The sequence below is a fragment of the Strigops habroptila genome, chromosome 14 (genome assembly GCF_004027225.2).
Source record: "Strigops habroptila isolate Jane chromosome 14, bStrHab1.2.pri, whole genome shotgun sequence".
Taxonomy (NCBI): Eukaryota; Metazoa; Chordata; class Aves; order Psittaciformes; family Psittacidae; genus Strigops; species Strigops habroptila.
Genome location: NC_044290.2, coordinates 11,320,404 through 11,327,834, shown reverse-complemented (window position 1 = coordinate 11,327,834; position 7,431 = coordinate 11,320,404). Strand labels below are relative to the sequence as shown.

At 52.6% G+C, this 7,431-nt stretch overlaps 1 long non-coding RNA gene across 3 annotated transcripts in view; it reads left to right on the top strand.

Moving 5' to 3' along the window:
* The first annotated feature begins 3,206 nt into the window (after nt 1–3,206).
* Nucleotides 3,207–7,431, top strand: part of LOC115616760 — a 122,177-nt gene continuing 117,952 nt past the window's right edge. For all 3 annotated transcript variants that reach the window (XR_003994380.1, XR_003994381.1, XR_003994379.1), the window contains exon 1: nt 3,207–3,242. This is a non-coding gene — a long non-coding RNA (uncharacterized LOC115616760). The remainder of the gene's footprint in view (nt 3,243–7,431) is intronic.

Here is a 7,431-nt window from a genome sequence, read left to right as displayed (position 1 = left end):
GAGGCTTGCAGGTGAGGTGAGGAAGGTGAAACCTTTGGAGCTCTGGCCATGATCATTGCCCCCTCCTTTGATATATCCCCCCCCACCTCCGCAGGGAAAGAAAGTAATTGAGGTTGATGTCTCCATTAAAAAACTGCAGCAGTAATGTGGTTGTTTGTGCTGAGAGGGGAATGCCCACAGGTAATTTATCTTGACGTTTATAGAAAGCATAAGGGTTTACTCATTCATAAACTGAAGGAACAGGGTGTTTTTCTGCATTGGCTGGGCTCTGGAGCTGCTCGAACATTATTGTAGCTGATGGTAATCGTTTCCGGACGTGCCCCAATATGCCTACGGGGGGGGGGGGTTGCATGGGAACAGTAACAATGTGGGACAGGAGAGCAAACCTGTTGGACAGGAATGGGCCCGACTGGAGCTAACAAATCCTCTTCTTCGCTGGTTTTTCTGAATGGCAGGTGAGGGTGAGAGCCAAGGGGAGGACCTGCTGGTGGCTGGCACCCGGGCTCGTGGCTTGTTTTAACTGGAGGGAGTCCTCGATCTGGGGCTCTCTGCGCTGTGCAGCTCTGAGGAGCAGTGAGGAATGCTTTGTTTTCAGAACAAACTGTGTTTTGAGAGTCATTTTTGTTGCTTGTTGTTCAAGCACAGAAGGAAAACTGCTCTGTGCAGGATGGAGAAATGCAGGGTCTGGCTCCAGCCTTGGAGCAGAGTGAGCAACTAGTGCCTCTTGAGATTTCTGTCTGTCTGGGGAAGGTCTGTAGCTTCCCCTTAGTCGTGGACAGCCAACCTGTGTGTGTGTCTGGATGGTGTAAGAGCACCCAGGCAGTACTTTGGAGAGGTGCAGAGCTTTGTGTGCAAGTGCACTGTCTTGCAGAGCTTTTCCCTTCCCAACAGGCTGCTCTTGGCCAAACCTTATCTAGCAGGTCAGAGGACTGTGAAGGTGCTTTGGCCCATCTGTTTTTGCTGTTGAGATGCTCATATCTCTTCTTGGCAGAGAACCAGGTATGTTAGGTTATCATAAAGACTGGTGATATTCTAGCTCTTTATGGCTGACCTTGTGGCACTGGGCTGCTGAAGAGCCAGGTATCAGAAGTGTTATCATTGTTAATCCACCTGTAATCCAACCTGCTAAAGAGCATCAATCTCCCTCTTGCTAAATCAGCAGTTGTGTCAGAACTATCTGGGAAGGGTCAGCAGGTGAGATGCACTGGAGAAGGCCTGCAGGTCTTGATTTATAGAGCACAGGAGTGTTTGAGTTCCCAGGCTCTGATCCGCAGCAGCTGGACCTGGCATTTGGGTGACCATCCTTAGGACATGGACTACAATAGGGATGGCAAGATCTTTCCCAAAGAGACCTCCTGGTGTTTCTCAAGGCTACAGGGTGTCACCAAGCTGCAGTGACCCTGACTTGGGTCTCAGCTGGTGGGTAGTACCCAGGGCTTCACTGCAAACAGCCCATGGCCGGACCTGTGCTGCTACAGTGGGGAGATGCTGAGGACTGTGCAGCTTGGGGCATCAGCTGCCTGGCTTTCAAAGCTGCATTCTTGGCTCTAAATGGGTTTTTTCGCCTCTTTTGCCAAAAATTGCCCAGCTTGGGACTGGGATCTGGTGCTTATAGATCCATGGTAGCCACTAGCTGGAAATTGTAGAGGTTGGAGAAAATGTGGTAACACTGAATAAGCTGAGGGAGCAGCTTTACCTGCAGGACAGCCGTGTTTCAGCTGGGTGCTGCTGCCAGCTCACAGCATGGATCACCCAAACTCCCCCATGAACTGGAGGAGAGCGGACATGCCTGTGCTCTGCTGGCCAGGCAGGGCTGGCCTGCCTGTGTGTTTGATAAACAGCAGGATGAACGAGGAGAAACCTGCCTGGAATTGTCTTAAAGTGATAAAATTCCTGTGCTGCTTGAGTGCACTGATTAGCTGTATGAGAGATGACGCTGGGCTTGGCTCTGGGTCTCTCCCTCCTCTCTGTGTGTCTCCTCTTAACACCCCAGCAGCTTTGTGTCTGTGCACCCCATATCACCATCACGATGCCATGTGGGTGATAGCTCCAAGTGCCACCTTTCTACCCTGCCCTGGGTGTGTGGGGCTGGCTTGGCCCCCGTGTACCCACCCTCTGTGCCCGGCTGGGTTTTCCTCCTGTCTCTTGGGAGAGGCCAAGCCACAGTTTTGGCAACAGCATCTTGTGGGGAATGACGTTCCCAGTGTTTGAGCAGGTGAGCCTGAGCTGTGACTCAGATGCACCCGGCTGCTGCTGGCACCACACCAGGGCCACCGGGGCTGTGGGGTGCGATGGGGTCCTGAGCCTGGCGTGGGGTTCAGTGCCTGTCCTTGCAAGGGGTTTTAGGAGCTTGGGATAATCTAAAGCTTGATTGAACAAAATGCTTCATCACTGGCTTGGTTTGAGGTCGGTGAGTCACCCGTTGAGTCACGCTGTTCTATTGCCAGATGGGGGACTGGAGAGGGGGACACTGCCTGTGCTTGATGTGACCGAGCTGCATGGTCCAGAGCTCTCCTGATACTGCTCTCATGTAACCTCCTTACTGGTGTGCTCCTAGTGCTGACTGGAAATGCACCTCTGCCTCCCCACCTCCTTTTTTTTCCTTAGATCTACTTTTTCAGCAATGACTTCCCCAGCAATAACCTGACTCTCAAGCCTTGGTGCAGACCCTGCCTGCAGCGCTGGTGGCTGCTCTCACTGTGTCACTGGGTCTTGCTCTGCTTGATGCTCTCATGAAGTTGCAGCTTATAGGCTTCCTGTGGTGGGGTCTACAACCTGGGGGGTGACTGGGGAGCCTTAAAGCTTCAGATCAGGCTTGGGGTGAGATCACAGAGTGGTTTGGTTTGGGAGGGACCTTAAAGCTCACTCAGTTCCAACCCCCTGCCATGGACAGGGACACCTTCCACTAGAGCAGGTTGCTCCAAGCCCCTGTGTCCAACCTGGCCTTGAACACTGCCAGGGATGGGGCAGATCTCCAACAGTTGGACCTTTGGCTTTAACCCCGATCTCACGCTGCCGCTGCCCCTTCGCTGCCCGCAGGACCCCACCACGGTCACCCCCGGTGGCCGGGGGCGCGGCCATGACATCACCGCCTCCGCTGCCCATTGGCTGCCCCGCTGGTGATGTCATCGTTCTGGACCCATTCTTTCCCGTGCCGGGATGCGGCGTTGTCATGGGAACGCGCGGCGGGGGATGCTGCGGGATAACCGCGCATCAGCCCGGGGTGGGATAACTTGTGTGCGGTGAGTTATGACTTCATTAAGAGAGTTTGCTTAATTAAAGTGAAGTCCTGATGTGCTGACAGGCGGTGCGGGTGGGAGGGATGCTCCTCTGGGAAACAAAACTCCCAGCCAGCACCTTGAGCAGCCTTTGGAGCAGCCTCTCCCCTGCTCGGTGTCTTCAGGGAGTCTAAAAAGGTGCACTGTCTCGTTTAGCAGAACTTAATCTTTCCCCAGCCCACAATAGTACTGGTGAAGGACCTGGCTGCTGTCTGGCTGGAGGAGAAAGTTAAAAAGAAACTTTAAAACATTGGAAAAGAAATGTTTTTTAAAATAGGAAATACAGACAAGAGGTTTTAAGGGTGAAATGTCTCTTGGAGAAGAGAGTTGAAAGCAGCCAGTCCTTTGGAAGCAGTGCTTGGGAGTGGAGGCCGTGCTGCTGCCCTCCTCCAGCCTTCAGTCACCAGCCCACTCTTGTCTGCCACTATTTCCAAGGACAAAACAAAGCCCTTTAACCCAGAGTTCACCTCTGACCTTGCTATGGCAGGATTAAAATCTCGCAAAGATGGACAACTCGATTGCAGAGGTTTAATCCCCCTCCCTCCCTTCTCCTCCCCTCTGTTTTTCACTCCTTTTTCTTTCCAACTGGCCTGGTTTGCTGCTGAGAAATTGGGAAAACAAACAGAGAATAGACCTCGGCCTTGTGGGTGCTGCTGTCTGGAGGATGACGCAGGCGACCTGGTGCTGCTGCAGCCCAGGGACAGATGCACAATTGCGGCTTTATCTTCTCCCTCTTACATTTGTGGCTCCGCACTTTGCTGTCAGGGTTTGGTTCTTCAGCTTGGAGCATCTCTTCAGAGGCTGGTGGTAGGGAAAAGCCTGAGGGGCTGTTGGGGCTGCACCTTTGACACCAGGGGCAGCTCTCTCTGCCTGCCCTGGCTGCGTCTCCCATCTGATCACAACTGCTGCTTGTTTCTTGTAGCAGGACAGAGGTTTTACACATGTGCAGGCAGCAGGGAGAGGGGTGGGGGTCTCCATCCTGGTGCCAGCTGCAGGGAATGCTATGGAAGCACTGCTAATGCTTGTTTTCTCAGGGGAGAGAGGGTATTTCCCCTAATATAATCTAAAAAATGGTTTGTTCTCTCATCTTTTCCACTAAAATCTGGCTTTAGAAACAGTTTTGGTGAAAAGCTGCATTTTTGAAAGTGGCACGGGGTGAAGCTGCCTCCAGCCCTGGGTGAGCAGGGGCAGCCCTGAGGGCAGGGTTTGGACTGGTCCTTGCTTCAGTGGGGATGTGGAGCCTGATTTTGGGCACTCAGCATCAAGAGCTTTTGGGAGCATCCCAAAAGGAGCAAGGGGAGACTAGCAGAGCCAGCTCCTGGGGAGGAATGGGGAGAGCATCTCTATTGTGCACACATCCAAATCATTCCAAGCAAAACTCTGCTTCAGGCAGGAGGAATTGTGTGAATCAGCTGCCCTCCTTTGGATTCCAACAGCCTTTTTGGTTTCTTTCTTTTACTAAACCCTGTGCCATCCTCTGAGGACCAGGGAGGGTGAAGGGGGAGGACGAACCTCCTGGTTTTCAGCCTGGTATTACTAAGCAACCGTGCCCTGAAATTCACAGCCCAATGGAGAGAACTTTGTTTACCAGGAAGAAAACACTTGAAAAGGGGAATCTTTGGCGGAAGCATGACAGGATTAACGCTGGGGTTTCTTTAGGCAGTTTTGTTGTTTTTCAGGGCCTGACCTTACTGCTCTGATTTGCTTTTGCCAAGCGACTCTTTCCCTGCCCAATTTGGAGTGTGGCATTGTCCTGGGGTGGGAAGGGGGAGGTGGGAGAGCCAGGTTTGGCAGCGCGAATGGGAGTCTGAGATTATCTGGTTTGGAGTTGATCATTAGATGCCGCGCTCCTGAAAATCCCACTGTAATTAATTTTCTTCTGAATTAATTAGGGGAATTGAAGGGAGGCTGGGTCAGGAAAATGTGGGGGGAGTTTTTTTCAGGGTGATATATAGGTTGTTGGCATTGGGAATTAAATCACCTTTCTCCCCCTTCCCAGGCTGCTTGTTAGAGCTGCTCTCATCTCTCAGCCATGACCAGTGCGTGGGCAAGGGTGCAGGGTCCTGTGCACAGCGTGTCCCTGCTGAAACTGTCCCAAGTGATGATTCAAGTCATTTATTCCTTGTTTTTCTGTGTGTGCCACTGACATAACCAGCATTGAAGTGGGACAAATGGAATGGACAGATCTGGGGATGCCCAGGATGTGCTCCTCAAGTGTGAGGAGGAGGAAACTCAGTCTCAGTTGCTGGCTCCAGCAGAGGAGAGGGTTTAGGAGATGTTGGTTTGTTCTCAGCTTTGCTGTGCCAATACAGTGTAACACTGGTGGAATTGCTGCCTCAAGTCTGCTTGGAAACAGGGGAGCAGCAGTGATGCCATGAGCCTTTAGTGCATGACGCTTGCACTGAGAGGCTGTAGGGCTGGGGGGCTGTGTCTTGGGGAACCCTGTGCTCAGCAGAAAGATCTCCAGCATCATACCCAGCTTGGCTTCTTACATCCAACTCTATTTGTGCCAAGCAGTAGAAATTAGTGTGCTGGTGGGTGTGCACTGATTTACACACCAGCTGGTAGAATTGTGGAATAGTTTGGGTTGGAAAGGCCCTTCAAAGGTCATCTAGTCATACCCCTCTGCAATGAGCAGGGACATCAACACAATGGCTATGTATAGGTTAAGCTCCCCATGCGGGGCAGTCCTTCCCTTTGCCTCACAGGCATCTCTGCTGGTTGCCAAACACATATGGGGAGGATGGGGAAAATTCCTGTTGGCTTTGACAGGGCTGTGCTTGCAGCATCGTGCTGGATGTGGGGCTCTGTGTTACCTTGTGTGTGTCCTGCTTGCCCCATGGCCCCAGCTCGGGCTGCTCTGCGGTCAGCAGTGGCTAATCCTTCCTTCCCTGCTCCTGGCTGGCGGAGGCGGGTGTGAGGGGAGGGCAGGCTGACGAGCATGGGAATCTGGAAGCCTATTCAGCTGTAATTATTGGCCTCAATACTGAGTGAGGGGGAGAAGGGGGGAGCTGGGAGAGAGGGGAAGACCCATGGGGAAAAGAGATGGAAATTCCTCCCCCTCCCTCCATCGCCATGGAAAGGGAAGCAGGATGGGGGCAAGGGGAGCGATGAAAAGGGGGATATCTTAAGGCAAATCCTCCCTCCCCATGCTGAGGATGAGAAGGGTGGTGGGGCTCTGTCCATCATCTCCTATGAGTACCGTGCTGGCCAGCTGGTCCTGGGGGATGCAAGTGCCAAGCTGTTGTCTTGGTGTTAGGGTCCCCCCTAGCCAGCTCCTGACAAGCTGATGGTCATGGCATGGTGCAATGTGCTATTGCACCCGCTTAATTAACCCCAATTAGTCCAAGTGCTGCTGCCTCTTTAGGCACTGGTACCTCCTGGGGGCATAGGCTGAAGGGAGGTGGTGCCATACCCAATGTGCCTGATCTGGAGATGGGTTTGGCGTATCCAAACCCACTGCTAAAAGTGGGGTTGGGACACCTACATTTGCAAGGCACCCTGTATCTCTGTGTCAGCCATGCCCACAGACCTCAGAGGTCCTGTGACCCAGGGATTTGAAGTAAGGCAGTGGTCTGTAGGTTCTTCCACACATTTGGGAACCCTGCCCTGAGGGGGTTTGTTGGACACAGGCTTTTCCAGTTTAGGATGCTTCTGAAGCAGGCACTAAGGATGCTGGATCCAATATCTTATGGGAGGAATCATCTGCGTTGCTGTAAATGGAGACTGCGCTGCTGTTTGCTCCAGGAGCTCTCTCCTTATCACCTGGCAGAGGGTTGCTTCTCCTCGCCTAGTTTCACCTTCCCAAATGACTATCAAATGTCTCTCTCCCTTATATTTCAGCAGAGCTTTAATTTATCAGGGTTTGGTATATCCTTCCTGCCAGATTACCCGCAGAACGTATACTTAAGGCTTAATCCCTTCTCTAACAAGCTGTGGCACATCATTTGGCTCTGTCGTTATCCTGCACAGCATCCAAACTTGGTTGCGCTATGGGGACCAGAGCAACAGCAGCTTCCACTGCTGTTTCGACCAGGTTTGATGGCGCCCTGCGTACACCCAGGGATCCCCATTAACCTCCTTTTTCACCCCAAATCTGGGTGACTTGCAGGGCTGCATTGAGCAGGGGTTCAGGTTGTGCTTCCCAGGGCTG